Source organism: Rhinolophus ferrumequinum, chromosome 15 (assembly GCF_004115265.2).
Source record: "Rhinolophus ferrumequinum isolate MPI-CBG mRhiFer1 chromosome 15, mRhiFer1_v1.p, whole genome shotgun sequence".
NCBI lineage: Eukaryota > Metazoa > Chordata > Mammalia > Chiroptera > Rhinolophidae > Rhinolophus > Rhinolophus ferrumequinum.
Genome location: NC_046298.1, coordinates 4,175,688 through 4,199,288, shown reverse-complemented (window position 1 = coordinate 4,199,288; position 23,601 = coordinate 4,175,688). Strand labels below are relative to the sequence as shown.

At 43.1% G+C, this 23,601-nt stretch overlaps 1 long non-coding RNA gene across 1 annotated transcript in view; it reads right to left on the bottom strand.

The window, feature by feature from the left end:
* The window catches only part of LOC117035015 (uncharacterized), a 79,574-nt gene that overhangs the window by 1,305 nt on the left and 54,668 nt on the right, over positions 1 to 23,601 (bottom strand). Inside the window, exon 2 of the long non-coding RNA XR_004425153.1 lies at positions 11,626 to 11,779. This is a non-coding gene — a long non-coding RNA (uncharacterized LOC117035015). The remainder of the gene's footprint in view (positions 1 to 11,625; positions 11,780 to 23,601) is intronic.

Genomic DNA, 23,601 nt, shown 5'->3' with positions numbered 1-23,601 from the left:
CCAACTGGTCCAACTCTTAGTTGGATATGGCTGATGATCGAGTATAGACCAGGAGTCAGGAGGCTCACGTTACACTCCCATCTCAGCCAGTGAGTTGCCTCCATGGGACTTTTGACAAGTTAATGTAGCTTCTAAGCCTCATTCATCCAGCCATTATTTTAGAAAGTATTTATTGAGTGCCAACTACAGAGCAGTAAATGTGAAGCCAGAGGAGCTATTGCAGTGATCAGAACACCCTTGGTTTCTGGTCTCACAGAGTTTACAAGTCTGGCTAACTAGTCAAGTGCCAATATCCTCATGTATTCAATGATTTCAGTGGAGTAAGTGATCTTTGAAAGTCCTCTTGGGAAACTTTCTAAAGATAAAAGTAGGCGTTAAAAATTATAAACTATTTCTGAGGGTTTTAATGAATTTTCTTAAAAGTGTCTATTTTTTATTAGAAAAGTAACATTTTCTCCTCATAAAACTTTAAACATAACCAGAACTGTATCGTGTAAAAAAATGAAAGCTCCCATTATAAATCCCTCTAGGGACATAGGGGAACATTGTAGTTGTCACTATATTCAAGCAGTTCTAAGATCTACATTTTATTTACATTGTAACATTCCCCAAATCATAATGTGCCTGATAATTGCTACTCTCAGACAGCAGTCATTATGTAGCTGTCAGTGTTTATGCATGTCATCAGAGCTTGTGGCAGAGGTGACAGCAGCTTGGAATCAAATCCTGAAGCCAATAATGGAGCACGATTTTCATCAATCCTGTACCAACAATCCTCTTGATGGCAAAGAAGGCAACACAGTGTGGAAAGACAGAGGCGTTGATGGTTCAGAGATGAAAAGTAATTTAAAAAGATATGACTGTAAATGTAAAGAACTTTTAGGAATACCTAATCTAGTTGTGTAGTTTATATTTTGTTTTTTAGGTATGTCCAAGAGTGATCATTGATTTTCACATCTAACTCTGTGTAAAAAGGTGCTTTTATTAATTATAAAACAAAAATTCTAGGTTATAAGAAAACATTGTGGGGTGTATCCCAAGAATGCAAGGCTGGTTTAACAGAATAAAGGAAAAAATGTGTTCATTTTGGGAGATGCAGAATAAGCATTGCAGCATTCAAAATCCACTTCTGATAAAAAGTCTCAGTCAATTGCAAATAGAAAAGCAGTTTCTCAACCTGATAAAGGACATATATAAAAGACTTAGAGCTAACATCGTACTTAACGGTGAAAAGACTAAATGCATTTCCCTAAGATTAGTAGCAAGGCAGGATCTACTTACTCTTACCGCTGCTATTTAATATAGCACTGGAGGTCCTGGCTATTGCGATGAGGCAAGGATAACAAATAAAAAACATAAAGATCAAAAAGGAAGAAACAAAACTGTAGTTATTTGCAGACGACATAACTGTTCACATAGAAAATCCACAGGAATCTATAAGAACACGGCCCAGATTACTAAATGCCTTTAGGAAGTTTGCCTGATACAAAGTTAATATACAAAAATCAGATGTATATTTACATACCAGCAGCAAACAATTAAAAATGAGATTTGCAAAATAAATCACATTTAAAGTAGTGTCAAAAGCATAATGTACTTAGGAATAAATTGGATATGCAAGACCCCTACATTTCAAACTAGAAAACGTTGTTGAGAGAAATTAAAGGAGACCCAAAGAAATGGTAAACTAACCCACGCTAAGGGGTGAGAAGACTCATTACTGATAAAATGTCAATTACCCTCAAGTCATACTGTCAATTCAATGCAACCCAAACAAAATCCCAGCAGGCTGTTTTGTTTTCCTGGTAGAAGACAAACTGATTATGAAATTTATATGGAAATGCAAAATATCCTAAAATATCCAAAATTATCTTGAACAAAGAACAAAACTGGAGGACTTCTTCTACTTGATTTCAAGATTTAGTAAGAGCTACAGTAATAAAGATAGTCTGGTAATGGCGTAATGATTGACAAATAGATCAGTGAAATAGAACAGAAGGCCCATACTCATGCAATCATTTGATTTTCAACAAAGGCCATGAAGCAATCAAATGGGGAGATGAAAGTCTTTTCAATCAATTGTACTGGAAAACTCTACCCTCAGATTAGTCACCACAACTCCCACCTCATGCCATACACAAAAATTAATCTAAGATGTGTCTTAGACGTAAATGCAAGACCATAAAGATTTTAGAGAAGTAGGCACAGATTTTATAAGCAGGACCCAGAAAGCAATTTTAATAAAAGAAAGAATCTTTAGAATTTACCAAAATTAAAACTTGTCATCAAAAGGTAAACTTAAGAAAATGAATAAGCAAGCCACAGATAAGAAGAAAGTGTTGTCAAAACATATATCTGAAAAAGGACTGGTATTCAGGACATATAAATAAATTCTTTTACTCAATAATAGAAAGACAAGCAACCTAATTAAAAATGGACAAAACATTTGGATAAACACTTCACAAAAGAAGATATAAAAATAGCCAATAAACACATGAAAAATGGACATTCATTAGTCATCAGGGAAATGCAAACCAAAACCATAATGAGATACCACTTCACATCTATCAGAATAGCTAAAATTAAAGAGACTGATTGTTGGGAGAATATAAAATGGTCTAATCATTTTTGAAAATGTCTGCAGTTTCTTATGCAACTAAACATACTACCCTATGACCCCGTAATCTGACTTCTAAATATTGTCCCACAATAAATGACAATATATTTTCACAAAAAGATTTGCACATGAATGTTCCTGGAAGCTTTATTCATAATAGGCATAAGTGGAAATATCCCAGGTATCCATCAATAGGCAAATGGTTAAACCGTCTGGAATATTCATTCAAATTCATTCAGTGTCATGTGCTCAGCAACAAAAAGGAACACACTATCAACAACATGAATAGATCTCAAAAACATTATTCTGAGTGTAATAAGCCTTTCATAAAAGTGTGGGTACTATGTAATTATTCATAGGAAATTCTAGAGCAGATAAAACTAATTGACAGTGGGGAAATAGTGGTTGCCTCTTGGGAAATGGGAGTAAGAATTTTCCAGGAAGAGGCAGGAGGGTACCTTTTGGTGGTGATGGCAGTATCTGGGTAGGGGCTTGCGTTACACATGTGTACACTTAAGATTCATGCGTTTCATTTGTACGTAAATTTTACATGAAAACAAAGAAACAGTAAACAAATGTTGAATTGTAACTAATGAAATCCATGCTGAAATATTTAGAAGGTAATATATGATGTCTTCAATTTACTTTGACATATCCTCCAATAAGATGGATTAATGGACGGATAGATAAGTGATAAAGCAAGCACAGTAAAATGTTAATGGCAGAGTCCAGAGACTCTGGTTCACTGTAAAATTCCCTTAACTTGACTGTATGTTTGAATATTTTCATCATCAAATGTTGGCAAGAAAAGAACTCTAAAACATTTTTTGGAAAAGAAAAAATTCCACAGCCATCATTCACGTTCTGGGTGACCTTGTTGTCTCTGAATCTCCCCGGAATGCAGAAAGGATATGCAACCTTCTGTATGTGAATGAACGCCTTGCAGATCTTTGAGGGTTTTGCTCATGTTGGTCTCTGAACACTGCAGAACAGGCTGCAAGCATCCTGCATCGATGTCGGCCCCACCCCCACCCTGCACCTCATTCATGCCCCCCTTCCCAGGAACAGCTTTGACTACCACATAAAATAACCAAACAACAGACACAGACGGCACTTTACAGAACCGGGTTTAAAAACTCCCCAATTACATATTTACTCCAAACCTGTCAGAAAGTAGATGGCTGCGGGTCTGTAATGAGGGCTGTTTGAAAGTCAAGTGTTCAGCAAATTTGGCCAGCGGGCACTTAGGGAGTTCCAACCTCAGAATTACCAAGCATAGTAATGCGTGCGCCAGGAAAATCCTCTTCTGCTCGCTGTACCCACTCCCAGCAAACCACTCTGGGCACATCCACACACCTGGGGAGATGCAGTCTCTGGTCCCCTGCAGCCCACATTTCTGGAAGACCACACGTCATGGACCACGGGGCTTCTTGGGCTGCGCCTACCTAAGATGGGGGGTATAGGGACAAACAAACGCAAGGAACGGCAGACCCTGCAATTCTAGTAGCTCCACGCCAGTGACAGCCAAAGTCCTCTTCCTGCTGGGGTCAAGGTGGGTGGGATAGCCCTGAGAGGGAGGTACGAGCCGTGGTCTATACCTCTTTTCCTTTGTCTTTAACTAAGGGGCAAGTCCCTTCTCCTCTCTGGACCCCAGCACCTCCTTCAGCAAACGACAGCGTTTAGATTTCCTCCATGGTTTTCCAATTCGGGACTCCCAAGGCTCTGTGAGGTATTCGCAGGATTCCTTCAAGGCTGAGAGATACCATGCATTTAGGCAGCATCGAGTCATACAGCGGTCAGACCCACTGTCGGGCCTGGAATTGTGTCTACTCAGCGTGGGAGCAGGGGCAGCCCCTGCAGGTCTGGAGTGCCGTGCAGATGTTTTATGTTTTACAGAATTTCAAAGTGTATTTCTTTCATTAAAAAATACAATCAATGCCTTATAAAAATGGGACACACTATTGAACACCTGCAATGTGCCAGACTCTTTATGACACACATTGAGTATACTATTTCATTTAATAACCTTCGTTCATTGGCAATATTCCCATTTCATGGATGAGCAAACTGAGGTTTGGAGAGGTTGATCCCTTGCCCAAGGCCCTACAGCCAGTGAGGCATCGATGATTCCGTCTAGGTCCGCATTCTTTCTACTCGGCTACCTGACCACCAACCCCATCGCCCCAACACAACTGCTGTGAACGTCTTGATAAATAGCTGTCACACCTTCTTGCAGACATACGTAACATGTACATCTTTCATAAATTAAAATGTGACAAGGAATTGGTTGTTAGTAGGTGCTCTTTGATAAAAATGGCATGTTAATAGGGAAAGAACAATACAAGAAGAGAAACTGGCGGACGCATCAGCGGAAGCCCACCGCCTTTGTTGGCCCAGACTGGCTACACCTCGGATCTCCGAGGGCCGGCTGGGGAGGTCTGTTTTCAAATAGTAGTTGACCTTAATACTTCTCCAAGGACCACTGTTTTATTTCTAGATTATGTTCGGCGGCTCTTTAAATTGCCAAACAGCTTCTCTTCACATTGCACCAAGTCAAGTCAAAGAAGAAAAAGGAAAACACCATTCTCTCTCTGTGTCCTCAAATGCTAAGCTGAGCCCTGCACAGGCTTTATGGCCATTATAAACCCTCCGTCTCGGGCTCCAACAATGGCAGAACCTCGGTGCAGCTACACAAACACGGCCGCCATAATAAAGCACGTCGTCTTTGATATTATATTGTATCACAAGCATTAAATACACATTAAAGGGATGTTTTAAGGCTCTTTGCAGTAAGTGGCAGATGTTATGAATAATAACCCGCAAAATCCTTCTGAATTCTAAAAAGGTGTGTTCCATAAAGCTTTCCTATAAATCTTTAATAGAGCTGAAACACATTGAGCAGTGATTAGAGGAAATCTCTAATCGTATTAAGCTATTAGAGATAACTGGAACAGGACTGATAGCCTCAAAAATAAAATAAATAAAATAAAGCAAGAGAATGAACACATTAGGATTTGAAGGACTTCCTAGTTAAACCTTTAAATGGTTTTTTACTGGGGGGAGCCAAGCAAGTCTGTGTAACACACACAAACAGTCACGCAGCGTAAAACCAAAACTGCCATAATTCACTGAAATTTATGTAAATGAATATGCATTTCTTTATATGAAAACTGGCAACATCTGCGCTCCATTTAAACAACCTGGTTTAATGGAGTCACCAAGAGATAAAGAACAGGGCATCGAGAGGGGCAGAGGGAGAAATGACCTCATCCACCCCCCCTTAGAGTACCTCAGAAAACAAATAAAATAAAATACAGGTTACGGGCAAACTAAACAGCGGTGAAAATATCGTCCCAGAGGACTCCAGCTTCCCAGGAAGCAGAGGTGTTTAAGGAGAGAGACAAGATCCAGCGGCAATAAACTCTGGCTCAATAAAACTTAATTAACCCCTGGGGGCCATTGTAAGGAAGCTTGTCAGCAGACAGAGAGCGTGAGATGCCACTGCCTGGCACCAAGGGTTAGTCCAGCCCTGCCAGACGTGGGAATGCCAGACCTACAGGCACGTGACCCTGTGCACACATACACGCCCATCGTGCTCACACGTATTCGCACACACCCCAACTTGGCCACGCACGGCTCTCATCTAACATTGGAGCGTTCGCTGACCTTGAGCCTAGAGTCTCGGCATCACCTCATTGAAGGCTAAAAGGCACTTCTGAATAATCTCATCCACACTCCTGTCCACTGCAAGGGGTCTCCCAGCCTCCACCCGAGTACTTTCAGAGCCAGGGAGCTCACTTTCTCTCCCGGTAACCTATTCCATCCCCGGATCAATCCAGTTGACGGAGGCAGTTCTTCCCTAGGCCTGTCTCTTTCTGACCACTTGCCCGTCGGTCTGTTTCTACTGCAAGTTCCTGGGCTTTCTTTTTCTGGGGGGATCAAGGATAAACCAAACCAAATCCAAGAGAAATGCCAAGTGCTCTTTTTTTTTTTTTTTTTTTTTGGCTTGCTGGATGTCTGGCGGGATGATCAGATACAAAGTCCTGCTCTTAAATAGATATTAAGGGTTGACCAGAAGTTAAGAAGTTTTCAATCTCATGAGAAAGAAAATACACATCCACAGACACCTGAAATGTTGGTAGAAAGTGCTAACGGTCCCAAGAGCTGAGGCTGGAGGTAAGTGTGCGAGAAGCGGCATTTGCTTTTGGGGCAGTGTCTTCCAAGGGATAGTTGGCGTAACTCAGGGGAGATGGTTGCTGGTTTCAGGTGGTCAGTTCTTATCCTTATGCCCAGGAGAAAGGGCAAACATGTCTTACCATATTAGAGTTTAGGTTCAGAGGCCATGGCAGGAGATGTCAGGCTAAAATTTAGTAAGTGCTTTTGTTTTTCTTATACTGATTTTTAAAGCAAGTGATATTAGCTTTCTATTTATGGGTGTTACACAGCTTCTTTCAAAATAAATGTTTAAGTTTTAAAATGGTGAATTAGCAACCTAAGTGTCCTTTGATGGATAATTGGATAAAGAAGATGTGGCATATATGTACAATGGAATACTACTCAGCCATAAAAAAGATGAAATATTGCCATTTGCAACAACATGGATGGATCTCGTGATTATCGTGCTAAGCAAAATAAGTCAGATGGGGAAAGACAAGAACCTATGATTTCACTCATACGAGGGGTATAAAACAAAAGCTACAGACAAATGAAAAACCAAACTCATACAGACAGAATGGTGGCTACCAGAGCGGGGAGAATGAAGAGGGCAAAGGGGTCAAATACGTGGTGATGGGAGCGATGTCTTCGGGTGGGTAGCACACAATAGTACACAGGTCGTATTACAGGGTCGTGCACCAGAAATGTATATCATGTTATTAACCAATGTTACCCCAAGAAATTTGATTTTTTTAAAATGGTGAATTATCATTTGAAGAAAAATATAAAGTAAACAATATAGGCATTATGTGGCAAATCGCGAGTGTGGTCTACACGGGACAGGTTGGGAAGCACACACTGGTGGGCCATAGAGAAGGTGCCCTCTGCTCTCCTAACGAGAGCCTCAGCGTGCTGCCCGCCTGGGCGCTGGCTGCGGGGAACAGGCCGATTTCCGCCTCTGGGCCCCTCCTTTCTCAGCCTGCCCCGTGGATGTACGGGAATGTTCAGCTCCCTGGGTCAGCAGATCAAAGGTTTACAGCCCAGCTGCGAGCTGAGCTGCGGGAGGAGGAGGACTCCCGGCTCTGGCAATAAAAGTGAGCTAATATTATCCTGCAGCTCGCGGCTTCTCCTGAGCACAGCAGATCTGCAGGCCACAGCTCACCTGGGCACCTCGGGAAGAGAGGAGGGGGGCCCAACTGTGTCACCTCTGCCCATCTCCATGCACTGGGGACCCGGCAGCCACTCTGGCAGGGTCTGCTTGTTGGCCTAGGCAACGAAAGGCGCAGCCACTGGCCTCTCTGCCTCATTTCTGTGGCTGCCACTGACGCTCTCTGTGGTGTTTGGCCGGCCCCGTGCTTTCTCTGTGCCCAAGTTGCCATCTGCAGGAGGCAGGTTATTAAGGCAGTAATTAGCTTGAACACAGTGATTAATTCATTGGAGAAAGCGCCCATTCAGCTTCTCCTGCAGCTCAGAAATGGTGAACTTCCAGGATGGCTCTCAAGAAGTATTTCTAGACTGTGATTCCACAGCAAAACTCCGGGCCAAGTCAGACTCTTCTCTCTATGTGCCAACACCACCCCCCACCCCCGGCCCCCATCTCTCCGCATACTGAGTGACAGTTTGACTGTTTTAGAACCTGGGGGAACAAACTTCCTTCCTTTTGTACTGCTTCTCAGCTTTTCAGCACAGAAGTTTGAGCCTATTTTTCTTCTCCTGCCTCATGCTTGACCCACTAAGTCTCTTTAAATTCCTCCCGTTGTTCAGGGAGAAAGGGCAGAGCTCTTACTGTCAGTCCCCTCCTAGCCCAACCAGTGCATTCAAAGCTCCAGCTGTCACCAAGAGCATGGCATGTGTGGGGAGGTCCACAGTGGACCACCAGCTGCAAACCGTCGTAGCACAAAGCTTCATCTGGTCCAGCACGTAGACATGCTCTGGGATTTCTAGCTCATCTTGACTAATGGTACTCAACACTTCCTACAGCCAGTGTGTCCCCAGGGACCTCTGTAGTCACCTTGTAAGAGAGAAAATTTAGGTTTTGTAAATGAAGCCGTTTTGATCAAGCACAGACCCCCAAACAGAGTAGTTCTGTCCTTCCTACCAGGTGACATTGTCCCACTGGCATTTCTTATAATAAGGGGGAGAATATCAGTTATACAAGAACATTCTAATCCTTCCACCCTCTCGCCCCTTTGCAAGCCATCTGGTATAAGGAGTTGCTTCCTCTTTATGAACATGTTCTATTTCCAGGTAAACATCTCTAACTAGATGGGTGACCTTGGACAAGTCACTGTCCCATCAGAACCTGTTTCCTCGTCTGTAAAGTGAGTCGATTAAATTAGCAAAGCCCGTGGTGTATCTGTTACAGTGACCTGAGAGTTTTTGTTTTATCCTTCAGTGCATTGCCGATTTTCCCCAAGGCTCCAAAACAGATTCATCTTCACACATTCTCAGGAAAGTAAACGAGTCTTTGTTTCCCAGGTTTCTTAATGGTGAGGGGCCGATTTCATGTGATCAGATTCTGGATCATTAGGACCATCTTTCTATAGAATTCTTGTCATGTGATTCAGTGCCTGTGTTTGAATTTACTATCTCATCAGCATGAAGAAATAGTAGTAGCTTGGGGACTCCCTCACCCTAGTCATCCCGTGCCAAAGAAGCTTCTGACTTGAGCTAAGGGAGTTTGCAGGAAACTTCCATGAAGTCATGCTTGCATCCCCAGCCTTTCCTTCAATTGACCCATCCAGGATGGAGCTGTCATCTTCAGATTTCTCCCAAGTACAACTGCTCCGTAGACACAGGAGAACAAACGGAGTGATGGCATCCTTCCCGGAGCGAGACCCTGACCCTCAGGAGGCATCCTGAACGCCCCCCACCTGCCCAGCTGAATGCCAGGACTGTGTACACCTGCAGTGCCCAGAGAATCGCAGTGGGCTCAGCGGAGGGTGTGGAGTCAGCCGAGTGATGGAGGAGGAGGGGCAAAGGGCCCGGCCAGCGGCCCGAACACCTTCCTGTTACTTGGCCATGGTCAGTTGTTAACGCCTCTGGCTTTCACACTTCCGATCTGTAAAACTAGGGTTAATAATTAATAACGCCTGCCTCAGTGGTACCGCTGGGGATCAACTGAGATAACGCATGTGCAAGTAGTTAGTAAGTCGTTAGGTGGCTGCACATGGAAGGGATTTTGTTTTTGTGAGAGTAGGAGGGTCTGTGCCAGCTGGGGTCCCCAGAGCCCCCCGGATGGATCGGGCTTCGTCAGTAACATGCCAACACAGGAAAAACAATGTGAGCTTGAAAACTAATAACCAGATCAAAAACGACAGGCGTGAGGAGGGAGGCCAGCCTGGGAAATGTGTTATGAGCCGATCAGAAAGGAGAAAAGAAATAAAGTCATTAGCTTAATTAAGGGGCAGGAGAGAATGATGAAACACGTCTCCAGCAAAACCAAATTAAGCATTTAGAAGATATTAAAAATGCATTTGAACTCCACTGGTGATACACTTCTAATAACATTTTCTAGGGCTGTAGTCAGCTATGAAGTCAGTCTGAGATCAAGGAAAGTGACCATTTCTCACTGTCTCTGGCCCCCGCCATCCCCAAACCTCCCAGCTGAGCCTTCCGACTTCTTGTCCTATAGTCCCCTAGCCACTCCCTCCCCAAAGATCCCCGTGGGTCAGTGTGTGACTGACAGACTTGCAACTTGTGGCAAACCTGGCTGCTGGGTATGTCTGCTCACGACCTCGATTCCACTTTTAAGAGAATCCAAAAGATTTAACCTGATCAGATTTGGGATCCTTAGGACAACCTTTCTATACAATTCTTGTCATAGATTCAGTGCCTATTCGAATTTATGATCACATCAATAAGAAGAAATCACAGTGATACTACTAGTTGTAATAGGAACAGTGGTAACAGATAGCTAGCATTTATCGACCAGCTATTGTATACTTGGCACTTTTCTAAGCACATAGTGTACCTTATCTCACTTAATCTTTACTTCTAATGAATTCTTTTAGTATTTTCATTACTATTACGGAAGAGGAAATTCAGGTATTAGTATTTCCATTATTGTCATATTATTGTATACGTAAGAAAATAGTATGTAAAAGTGTCAGGCTAATGAGAATGGGATCAGGATAGCCTTAAAATATATCATGCATCTGACTTTACAGTAATTTAAACAGAGAAACATGGTGGGAGCATACGGTAAAATGGACATGACAAGCTCAAAGAACACTGGTGCCACAGAAACCAGTCCCATGTTCATATAATCCATCATGAAAACCATCAGTAAGCCCTGTTAGCTGTTTTCCCACGAGATATCCTGAATCCGTGCACCTCTGTTCATCTCCATGGGGTCACCCAGTTCTTGACGTGGCAACTCAGAGGGAGACAGATCCTGCTGGGAGCCACATGTGAGGGGCCTGGGAGAGCCTCGTGGCACTTGTCCTGGGTCTTAACATCTGGACTGGACTGGGAAGGGGGACTAAGAAGGGGGAATTGAAGGCACGGAAGTCACATGAGTGGGGAATGAGGGCAACAGGCTTAGGGGAAAGGGAGGGGCTTGAGGCCCCAAAGGACTTCTCACACTGGATAAGAATCCAAGGGAGATTCATGATCTCAAGAGGCAGAGAGTTAGACTCCAGCACAAATGGATCGTGACACTGAGGAGATGTCATCGCCTCTGCTTGTCCTCTCGCTAGCCCACCGTGCTGCCCTCCTGCGTCACCTTCTCTCTCAGGCAGACCCCATTCACCTGGTGGCCTGGGCAGCATCAGTGTATGTCCTCCTCACTAAGCAACCAGAGGGCAGACTGTGTCTTTGCCAATGGCTCCCAGAGAACCTCGAGATCTTACCTGAGTTAGCCAACTCCAGTCACATCTCCATTTCCGAAATGACCCCAGGGCCCAGGGGATGAAATGCTCTTTGGACTGAGTCGTGGATCCCTTTTGAAACTAGAAGAGGAGATGCCACGTGAAGCAGTGGGCCATGTCTGAAGCAGGGTCATTCCTATGAAAGAAAATTGAGATAGTGTCACCAAAAAAGGGAAGGTCAAGACTGGTAGGCAAAAGCAAAGCCTTTCTGCCATCGGAGCCCATCGTGATGCAGTAGATGGTTTGACATTGTTTGGACTCTTGGCTGGTCCAGACAGTCTGTGTGCCTGTGTTCTGAAGACTAAGGGAAATGCTGAACATAATCCCAGGGCGAAGGAGAATTTATGACAAAACACTGCCCTGGCAGAGCAGGCTATGTGCCCCAGACTCAGCAAATGAAGCCCAACTTAATTGCTTGTGGTCTTGGATGAACTTCTAACTCTTTAGCCCTAGGACAGGAAAAATTGCAGAGACAACCTGCTTCCTCTCCTGGCCTGCTGAGCCCCTGAGAAAGTTATTTAACTTCTCTGCAGTGATTCCCCAGCTATAAAAGTCAGATGGCAATCCTTGCCCAATCGCTGCTGCAGCAGAGCTGGAGAAAGGGCAGGATCCAGGCTGCGGACAGCCAAGCAGTTCAGAAATGTGGCGTCAGGACTTCGGAGTCTTGACTTAGTCAACCGAAGGGTTTACTTCAGAATCCTTTCCCCCAACTCTCGAATCTCTGGGCAATGTTCTCTCCTGCTTCTGGTGTCGATGAGAAAATACAATTGGCTTTCTCTCTTGGCACCTGTGCTTCCTGTGAATCCCCCCCAAGCCATGATGGCAAGACCTGAGGACTCCCTCATGTTGGTAGTGGAATCCCAGAGCAGGGGCGTTAAGTGCTCTGGTTCTGGAGAAAGGCTTGTCTCCACTACGCTTGGGTGATGGAGAGGTGAATGTATGCCTGTTCTTGAGGAGCCCAGAATCTAGTAAAGGATGGAGGGAGAGTGGGGGAGAGAGAGAGAGAGAGAGAGAGAGAGAGAGAGAGAGAGAGAGAGAGAGAGAGAGAGAATTACAAATAATTACCCACTAGAATAGGAGTTGGCAAACGAAGGTCCATGGACCAAATCTGGCCCACTGCTTGCCTGTGTTTGTCTGACCCATGAATCAAGAATGGTTTTTACATTTTTAAATGGCTGAGACAAAAAGAAATCAAAGGAAGAATAATAATATTTTGTGACAGGTGAAAATTATGTGAAATTCAGATCTCAGTGTCCATAAATAAAGTTTTATTGACACACGGCCTCACTCATTCATTTACATATCGTCTATGGCCGCTTTTGTGTTTCAACACAACTGAGGAGCAGGGGCAGGCAGCATGTTTTAAGCCTAAAACATTTTTACAGAAGGTTTGCTGACCACTGCCCTAGAGGGACATATTGTGTTCGCACAGAAGAAGGGATACGAAGAAGAAGGCCCAAAAGGAGAACCTTTCAATGCCACATGCCATGTGATCCAGGTCCTCAAGATGGGGAGGATTCTAACAGGAAGAGGGAAGATGAGAGGCTATGAACTTAGAGAGTCGTATCCCCACTTTACAGATGACGACCAAGAGCCTGACAGGTAGAGCTAGAATTTTAAGCCAAGTCTGACTGATTTCATAGCTCAGCTCTTTCCGACTTCCCCCTTCCCACATTTGAATGTTTTAAAACAACTGGGTACAAACTATAAGGAGGCCTGGATGCCTTCTTGAGGAGCGCAACCAAATTCTGTACCTAGTGGGCTGCCTAGCTAAAGCTTGTGCGTTGGAAAGTCACATGAGCCAAGCCATGATTATAGAATCATTGTCAACCGTTATATAAAAAGTAGGTTGGAAAAAGGAGAGAATGACATTGAGCAGCAGAGTTAGGAGACCAAGCCTGGAGCCTGGATCAGAACTAATGAGGCCTTGATCAAGGAGCAGAGGCAGTAGGGTAGGTGGGAGAGAAAGACGCAGCAATCCAAGGAGAATAACTTGATGCAGAAGGTAGAAGAGAGATGGCTTCTCAGGTTTGAGTCTGGAAAGATGGAGGCATTGGAGAATGACAAGGCCAGTTATGGAAGATGCTGAGATCCACTTGGTCTGGATTGTTTGGAATGATGACTGAATGTCCAGGGGAGCGGTGTAGCCGACTTTGCCAGCCCCCAAATTAGGCTGCTGCGACCCTGGACGGCAGTGGAGTAGAGAGGCAGGAAGAGATCTTAGGAGAATGGCAGGCGTGTGCATGTGTGGAGAAAGGAAGGCACAGGAGCTAGGACAGAAAAAATAAAACTCAGTGGAAGGTTGAGAGCCAAGCAGCTGATGTGTAAAACACAGAACTTGCAAAAGGGTAAGCGGGCCGGATAGGGCAATGGTGAAGCTAAGATCTCATGCCCCATCTTACGGAGGCAGCAGATTTAGTTTGAGGCGCTATGCATACAGCTCTGACAGATCCGACTTTTCAAAAGAAACTGGAATATTGAATATTTTTGCAATCTTTTGATGTTTGAATATTGGCAAGAAATTCAACTAAAAGAAAAATGCTGGAGAAGGCAATCAAACATATTTAAGGGTGGATCCAGCCTAGAGGCCACTGGTTTGTAGTCTCTTCCCTATGAAGGGCCATACGACCTGAAACCTTCTTGGGGTCCTCTCTCCAATTCCTCCCGAATCACTTCCTTGGAATCCTTCCTGCCTGGGACCCGAGCCCATTCTCTGGGGACTTTCTCGCATGTCTCTAACGCAGCATTGCTTTTGCCAGCGATTTCCTGGGGCTGAGACAACAACCTTCTTAGGTGTTCCACGCTCAAGTAATAATCAACAGAAGTGAGAAGAAAGACATTTAACAACCACAAAGACCAACCACAAAAGATAGTAAGAGAATGACTTTGTCTATGACAGTGAGAGAATAAAAGGGAGAATCCTTTGGGGACTGGCTAGTCTCCTGGTCGTCAGGAAGAACTCAGAGGTACAAAGACTATGCTGGGAAGGAAGATTTGGGTGAGTGGCCTCGAGATGTCCTTGAGGGCCAGCTCCAAGGTCACCGTCTGGCTATTGCTGAGCAGCGAGCCGGGTTTGGGGTTGAAGGAATGTGGACTTGGAAACCTGCATGATTTCCGCCCTAGGGACCCTACATCTGGGAGGAAGAGCCCTGCTGAAGGACATGCATTTGGCAGGTACTCCTTCTTTCTTGAGCCTCGCTGGATGGTCAACTAGACCTCAGAAAAGGCCACTTCATTATAAGGGACTCGTCAAATACTCTTTTCCTGCTCAGAGGAATGTAGTTCCATGCAATCCAGCAAGCCTTCAGGGAGTGACTCCTACGTCTCCAGCCTGTGCTAAGAGATGCTGGACACGTCAGGTAAGGAGGTGGTACAGCCGCTCTTCCTCCTCAAAGGGCAGAAGAGACACATCTATTCCAGGCTGTGCCCAGGGGCTTGAGGAAGGTAGGAGAAGCCTGGACTGTGGCCGTGAGAAGCGTTTCCTATTGGAGGGTTCAGATCCGTGGCCACACTCTCCCAGCTCCAAGGATGAGCTTACGACTCAGGTCTGTCCGGGCGGCTTTTTCCTTCCTCGACCACAGCGCTGGACATGTGACATAGTTGGTCTCATGGTTCTCAATCCCAGGACTTTTATTAGATTCTCTGGAAAGGAGAGGTTTAGTTTTGTTTCGGTTGCTAGGTTGTATAGGAGTAATCCACGAGCTTCTGTGGCAGCAATTCATGTGCTAATGTCTTCTGGAAAAACCCTCACAGACACCCAGAAATAATGTTTTACCAGCTTTCAGGGCATCCCTTAGCCCAGTCAAGATGACATAAATTTAACCATCACACAGAGCTTAATTTAGGGTGGGGGGTTACAGAGAGGAAAGGAGAGAAAGAGAGAGAGAGAGAGAAAGAGAGAGAGAAGGAGAAGGAAAAAGAGAGGGAGAGAGAGGGAGAGTATTTTAATTTGATGATATTGTTTGAGCCTGTCTAGTCTTTACAGTTGCATGAACTTGATCCAAAATTCTTTTTGTGTTTAAGTTAATTTGAATTAGATTATTTATCACTTGCAATAAAATGACACTTAACTAATGTAGTCGTGAAACCGGTACTTAAACTGTAGTCTGATGTCAAAGCCTGGTGCCTGCTACAACTCAGAGAGGGGACATGTGTTCAAAGGCGTCTCTAAGGACAGATCTCTAATTCCTCCCATCTGTAAAGATTCAGACATATTTGTTCACTTACTACCTAAAGTTTTAGGATACTGTCAGTTTCCCTTCTGCGATTGGCTCTCTCCATCGGCTCTTCAACAGAACTTCCACGTTTTTCGGTGGATTGCTTCTAGAACAAGCTCCTCTTCAGCCCTACCTTCAGTAAATTCCAGATGCCCAAGTGGCTTAAATGGCTTCATTCCTGATGTGAATTTGAAAGTGGTTCATTCAAGTGATTCTCCATCTGAAGACTGTCTTAAAATCATTAGAAACACCACATTGGGTGGACCCCAGGATTCTGTCTGTGATGTGGGCACTAAGGGACATGGCGGGAGCGGGGTAAATCTTCTCCGCCCCCTCTATCCCTCCCCCAGGATTTCAAAGACTTTGATCATTTTTTGCTCAGCCTTTATATTCCGGAACAAAGTGGCCCATTTTGATCTATCCTTGGTTGCCATTCCTGCCCCCACCTCCTTGATCATTTCGATGTCCTCCTTCTCACTTCCTCCAGCTTCTTTATGTCTTTTAAAGATATGCCCAGTCCTGCACACAATATTCCCAGAGATCAGAGAATCAGGCTTTTATCTTTACTGATTGATGTTAAAAAATTTGATCATGATAAAATGAATCATTCTAAGGAATCGGTATTGGAATCGAAGCCCAAAGCCATTCCTTCCTTCCTTCACTCACTGAATTACTCAGTAAGAAAGCAGGAAGACCCTCCTGTTTGCCCAGCCTTGTGGGAGAAGGCTCCCCGGGATACCAAACAAGGTGAGAAAGTATTCTCGTCCCTTCAGGAGTGTAGAATAGAGCTGGTACTGCAAGGCCGACTTTTAAGGAGCCACCAACAATCACATCTTCCACTAGACTTTTATAGAAAACACAGATGTGCCTTTTCACTGGTATCTCGTTTGATTTTCACACCAATTGCATTTTCATAACAAGGGGCTGAGAGAAAGTGGGGAAACTCAGGATTCACACACAAATCGTCTCTCTCCAAGTTTCTGAGCCTTTTCCCTGGACAAGCACGCTCCCTTCCCAGTCACCCACGGAAGGTCTTATCTCTGAACTTCTGAGACACAACAGTAAGGCTCTAAACCTGGAAGTCAGTTACAGCCTGACGTAAGTGTGAGAATAAAAAACGTCCACACTATGAATACCCAAAGAGGGTAGACTTTTGAAATAGAACTGTCCCATTTGAGGGTCTTTCTGGAATCTCATTAATGGAACTGAAATGGGCTGCGCTTGTCTTCCATATCAACTGCATTCTAGGAGACCACTATCCTATTGCGTTGCCTGCCTTTGGTCATTTCCTCTTCATTCAATGACAAAAATCTTGATTTTGGTGGACAAATCCCCCCTCTTCCACTCTCAGTTCAAATTTGAATAACTCCTAGCCTCTTTGTCCATGAGTGGACATACGATGTGGTCCTGGCCACGCAATCCACTATTACCTCCATGCTTCTGGAATTGGTCCAGACATGATTTATGGGCCAATCTCCAACAATAAGGGTCAGCCCTGTGATTTCCGGAAATGCTGGGAAAGGCAAGTTCTCTTTCTTCCAGGATGCTGCGTCGGTGGGAGCTGAGCATGTGGCTGCTGGTGGCCATCTAGTCACTGTGTAAGGGGGAAGCAGAGTGGGGAGGTGAGCTGGATGAATAATGAGATACACTGAGCACCCCTGACAGCCCTGGACTTCCAATTGCATGAGTCAGTGAGCCCTTGTTTGCATAACCCAACTTGAGCTGTGTTTCTGTAATTTGCAACCAAAGAGTCTTGACTAATATTCCCACCCACATACAAAGTACCTCCTGGCGGCATGACCTTCTTCCTGCTTTTCCCTCTGTACCCCATCAACAATAACCGTGTGCTATCGCACATCTCTTTTTCAAATTCGCTAAACTTAGTGCTGCATGGGGATTGGAATCTGACCTGCTTTATTCACCACTTAATGCCAGCAGGGTTGAGTGGTAGAATGAAGTCCACATGGGCACTGACTGGGCGTGATGTCACATTTCCTCAGTGCTGGCTGAAATGACTGCAAAACTATCAGTCTAAGGGTTCAATAACCCAATAGGGTATTGTAAGTTATTAATTGCTAAAAATAGTCAAATTAATCCAAGTAATAAAGTTTGTGAACTACTTATCTTTTTTATAACCTATGCTAGATTCAAGGTTATTCCGATAGCATCACTGTTACTAAAACTCTAAGATGCCTTCTTGGATGGGAACAAAAGAACGTGGGAGATATTACAAATAACCAAATAAGTCCGCAGTGACTGTCCATGACTGAGTTACCTTTGATATTTGTTGAAGTCATTAAGTATATTAGTGATATGGAGGAGATTTTAGCAAAGAAAAACATGCTAACTGAAGAATGTGTCATGTTCATTTTAAATGTTAATGTCAAATTTTTTAAAACTTTAGAAGCCATAAATTTAATTATTTTTTGGCGAATAGTTCCAGGAGTTTTAACATGTGCAGATTCGAGTAACGACGACCACGGCCACAACGCGGAGCGGTGCCAACAAGCCCAACGTCCCCTTGGGCTGCCCCCTTGGTAGTCACAGCCTCTCTCACTCTAAATTCCTGGACACTGCTGGGCCATTCTCTGTCCCTACAATTTTCCTTTCACACTATGCCACATAATGGAATCCCACAGCGTGCAACCTTTGACCCTGGCTTTTCCACTCAGCATAATATGACGTCTTTGAGATTTATCCATGTTGCTGCATACATCAATGGTGCATTCCTTTTGATTGCTAAGGAGTAATACATGGTATGAGCGTACCATAATTTGTTAATCCGTTCACCTGTTAATGGATATTTGGGTGGTTCCTAGTTTTTAGCTTTTATAAATTAACCTGCTATGAATATTTGTGTAAGTCTTTCTTGTAGACACAAGTTTCCATTTCTCTGAGGTAAAATAAGTAAGTGGACTGTCTGGATCAGAATAAACATGTTTCACTCTACAAGAAACAGTCTGTTTTCCAGAGCGGCTGTACCTCTACCATGTTTCATTCCCCTCAGCCATATATGTGGGGTCCAGTTGCTCTGTATGACACTCAGCGCTTGACATATTCATCTTACTTAATGACATTGTACATCTTCTCATGTCCTTTTTTCCCATCCGTGTATCTTCTTGGGTGAAGTATTTCTGAATCTCTTGCCTATGTTTACTGAATTATTTTTGAGTGTTAAGTATTCTTCATACATTCTGGATGAAAGTCCTTTGTTGAATATGCGACTTGTAAATATTTTCTGCCAATATGTAGCTTGAGTTTTTATTCTCTTAACAATATCTTCTGCAAAGCAATAGTGTTTTTTTTATGAAGTCCAATTTATCAATTTTTCTTCTAAGAATCATGCATTTGGTGTCTTACCTAAGACTATTTTGCCAAGAGAAGATCATAAAAGTTTTCCCTATTTTTCTAGAAGTTTTACATTTAGATATATGAGTTCATTTTGTATAAGCTGTGAGGTAGGGGTCAATGTTCCTTGTGTTTGTTTGTTTGGCATAGAGATGTCCAAGTTTTCAACCATTATTTGGTGAAAAACGTCTGACCAGACTGAAAAAGAAATTAAAGACACAAATTGCCAGCAACAAGAATGAATAAGAGGGTATCATCAGAAGCCACATAGACATTAAATGAAAAGTATGCACATACCTTTGATCTTAGATAAAAGGGACCAATTTCTCTAAAAGCACAAACCAGCAAAATGTACCCCCAAAATAGGTACCTGTATACTCTCATATGTATTTTAAAGAATTTAAGGTGAGAAAAATAACCTGTTAAATTTACCCAGATATTTTCCATTTCTGTTGCTCTTCCTTCAATCCCAAAGTTCCAAGTTTTCTTCTGTTGTTATTTCTGTTCTACTTTAAGAATTTCTTCTGCATTTCTTTTTGTTTTGCTGGTTGTGAATTCTCTTTGTTGCCTCTACCTAAGAATATTTTCATTTCAACTTCATTCCTGAAAGATATTTTCTGTGTATAGAACTTTGGATTGACAGAATGTTATTTGTTTGTTTGATTTTAGTTTCATACTTTAAAAACGTCCCATTACTTTAAAGCTTCCATGATTTCTGATGAGAAATGAACAGTAACTTGAATTACTGTTCCATATATGTCATGCTGCCTTTTCCTCTGGCTTCTTTCAAGACTTTTTTCATTGTCCTTGGTTTTCATCATTTTGATTATGGTCTTTGTGTGGATTCCTTTGAGTTTTTCCTATTCAGGATTCACTGACATTTTCTGAACACATATGCTTATGTCTTTCACTAAGTTGAGAAAATTTGAGACATTATTTCGTTTTCTGCACCACATTTATTCTTTTCTCCATCCAATACTCTGACAATACAAATATTAAACTTTTTGGTATTGTCCTATCATTTCCTGAGACTCTATTTCTTTTTTTTTCTTCATTTTTTTTCTCTCTATTGATCAAGTTGGATTCTTTATACTGATTTATGTTCAAGTATACTGACTTTTTCTTCTGAAATCTGCATTCTGCTACTGAGTCCACCAACTGAACATTTTATTTTGGTTATTATAGTTTTTCTTTCTAAATTTGCATTTGATTGTTGTTATAGCTTCTATTACTCTGCTGAGACTTTATATATTTTCCTTATTTGAGGAGTGTTTGCCCTTACTTCTTGCAGCGTGATTATAAATAACTGCTTTAAATTTTTTGTCTCATAATTTCAACATTTTGGTTACCTTGGTTGGTGTCTGTTGATTGTCTTTTCCTTTGCAAGTTGTTGAGATTTCTTTCCTGTGTGAAATAATTTTGGATTGTATCCCAATCATTTTGAATATTAGGTTACATAACTTTGCATCTTGTTCTAATACTGTGGAGAAATTTTTGTTTATTTGTTTTAACAAAGCAGTCAACTCAGTTACATTCAGGCCACACCAACCTTTAATGGCCTGTGGTTCCCATGTCAGTTCAGTTTCAAAGATTTTGCAGTGCTGTTTAGATCTCTTCCACACGTGTGTCACTCTGGGCAATCATCAGCCTCGTGATTCAGTTCTGACGGCCTCAGGTGTGTCGTGCAGGGTCAGGGTCATGCATGCACAGCTTGTGGGAGAGCCCTGAAATGCACGCGTGATGTTTTGAGATCTTTCTCAAACGGCCATGTCTCTTCCATCTCTCTGACACGCTGGCTCCTAGACTCTCCCGTTCTTGGTCCTTTGGCTAAAAAGCTGCAGTTTTAGTCTCCCTGCCCTGCCGCCCACTTCCCACAGCTAGATCTGCCTCGGAGATTAAGTTGCAAGAAGACAGACAAAAAACAACAGGGATTTCCCCTGCCTTGTTCAGAAAACCATTGTTCTGGCCAGAGAGAAAGAAGGCTCCTCCTTTTTCAGAATTTTGGGTGCCTGCTAGCAGCCCCTACCATTTCTGCCCTTCCCCTGTCCAATAGCCACCCAGCCACTGTAGGATTAAGCTTTGGGACTGGAGATTGCTTAAGGGCTGGAATATAAGACAAGGAAAACACAACACAAAATTGAGGGGATTTTCCCTACTCTCTCTGTGTTGTAGGTGCCCTCCTTCTCATTCCTTAATGACTTCTCCTGAAGCTCTTTCTGTCCATACCTAGGGTGAAGTTCCAGGATTTGGACTGAGTTTGAGTCCAAGCCTGCAGAATCAGAAGAAAAAACAATGCCAGGAAACTCTCCATGGGAAAACACATATTTCAAGTTCTCGTTTCCTTCTCCAATCTGCCTGCTACCATGAACTTTCTGGAGTCCTCAGAAAGCTGCTCCATGCCTTCTACCCAGGTTTTTAGTTTCATTCCATGGACAGTACAGAGTGGACCCTGCTTTCTCCCTCTTACCCCAAACCAGAGCTCTCTGCTTCAGTTTCTGGTCTGTCCTAATTAAACATCAGCATCTGAAAGTGCCCTTGGGTCAAACATTTTCCATAGCTCCCACATTTCCTCAACGATGTCCTGCAAACCAGGATATGAATTTTACATGATTACGTAATCTCCTATTCACAGCAATACTAAGATAGAAGTATCTCTACTCTCATTTTCCAGATTCATTGGAGGTCACAGAGTTAATAACAGATGGACCAGGATTCTAACTCAGGTATATAGACACTTTTCTTATGTCAGGGATGGAAGCCTTATATTAATGTGCAACCCTGGAATTACGTTGTAATTCCTTATAATAAAAAAGAAACAGGCTCAGAGAATCAACGTGATGAGTCAGGATTCAAGCTACAGAATTGAAAGCTAAGTTTCCTATTAACTACTCTGTGGGAAATCTGTGTGGTTAGATATGTAAAAGGGGCTCAACAAATATTTATTGCGAAACACGGATTTTCTACAGGGAAAAATGTGCCTCAACATTGGAAAATTATTTTGTCATCATGGGGAAACTGAGTTAATGGTTTAGATCCCCGCAGCACTGCTTATTAACTCACGTGGCTGTTAACTGCTTCCATCCCTTTACAGATACATTTCCCCCTTCTTCTTGTTTCATCGATTACGACACACCAGTTATTCAGTTTCCTAAGTGTTTTCAGCTGGAGCAGCTACATTTCAATCTGAAGGTTGCCTTGGGTTCTCCACATTTCCCATGCAAGTGCAGACTACAAAGCCATGGGCAGGTCTTTCCTGTGCAGTACTCCTGATTCTCCAAGCACAGGCATCATTGCTGTTACCCGGGGGCCGTGTGTGTGGGTGCTCTCATCAGAATGGGGGACATGAACACATCTGAAATGCACACAACTCCCTTCCATGAGGCTGACCCTCCCCCCTGTTCACCATGGCCCTTGAGTCCGTCAGGTGGAATAAAGATGTTACTATAATGACCGTCTATGAAATGAGAGTAAATATATGTGAGTGGCCTTGCATCAGGGAGCTTTCTATAGCAGGGAAAATTACAATAAAGACAGAAAGTGCATTGTGACCCCCATGCTGTATTTCCATAACAACGCAGCTTTGTGGCTCCAGCAGGGCAGGGAATCAGGCGAGAAATTTACAGATGTTTTCTTTATGTGCAGTGTTTTTCAGTGTCAAACATGGGGGAAGGGCTTCTCTCTGGTGTTATTGTCCTAGGTAACTGAGGGAAGATAAATTCACCAAACTGATCAGCTTCTGGAAATCTTTTTGCCAGTTGATTCTCAAACTCCCTTACTAGTGAATTTTAAATATATATATATCTGAGAGAGAGTTGTACCGCCAAACAAAACATACTTCACTGAAATTGAACTCTTTGGAAAAGTTTCTTGGTGTCTCAGAAACGTCTTGCCCTCTCCTTTGAGGTGTTCCTTTTGTGTCTTTCCTTTGGAGGTTTTAATTTAGTGAGTACAGAGGATATTCAGAGGTGCATAGCCAATTTAGTATCTACCCTGAAAAGACCCTTGCACGCACACACACACACACACACACCACTACTGCTGTCAATAGCAGGAGAAAAAGTAGAGAATTTTGTAAAGCAGGTTTGGAAATAATCACCCCCAAAGGCCAGAAGTGAGCTGGATTTTTCATCCTGTAAACAGAGAGCATGGGCAGAAAGACTTCTCTTAACAAGTGGAGATTGTAGAGTCCAGAGTGTCCTAGGATAAGACAGGGGATATACACCCAGTGTCCACCAAGACTCACCTCACATTTCCCTAAGACCTCTACTTAGCAGCTTTAAGGCTACCTGGTGCTTTTGAAGCTCTTCACCTTGCACATGGCTGAGGATTCTTTAAAGTGACAAAGGATATTTTTAAAAAAAGAAACATCAAATGCTCTGGCAACAGCCAGAAA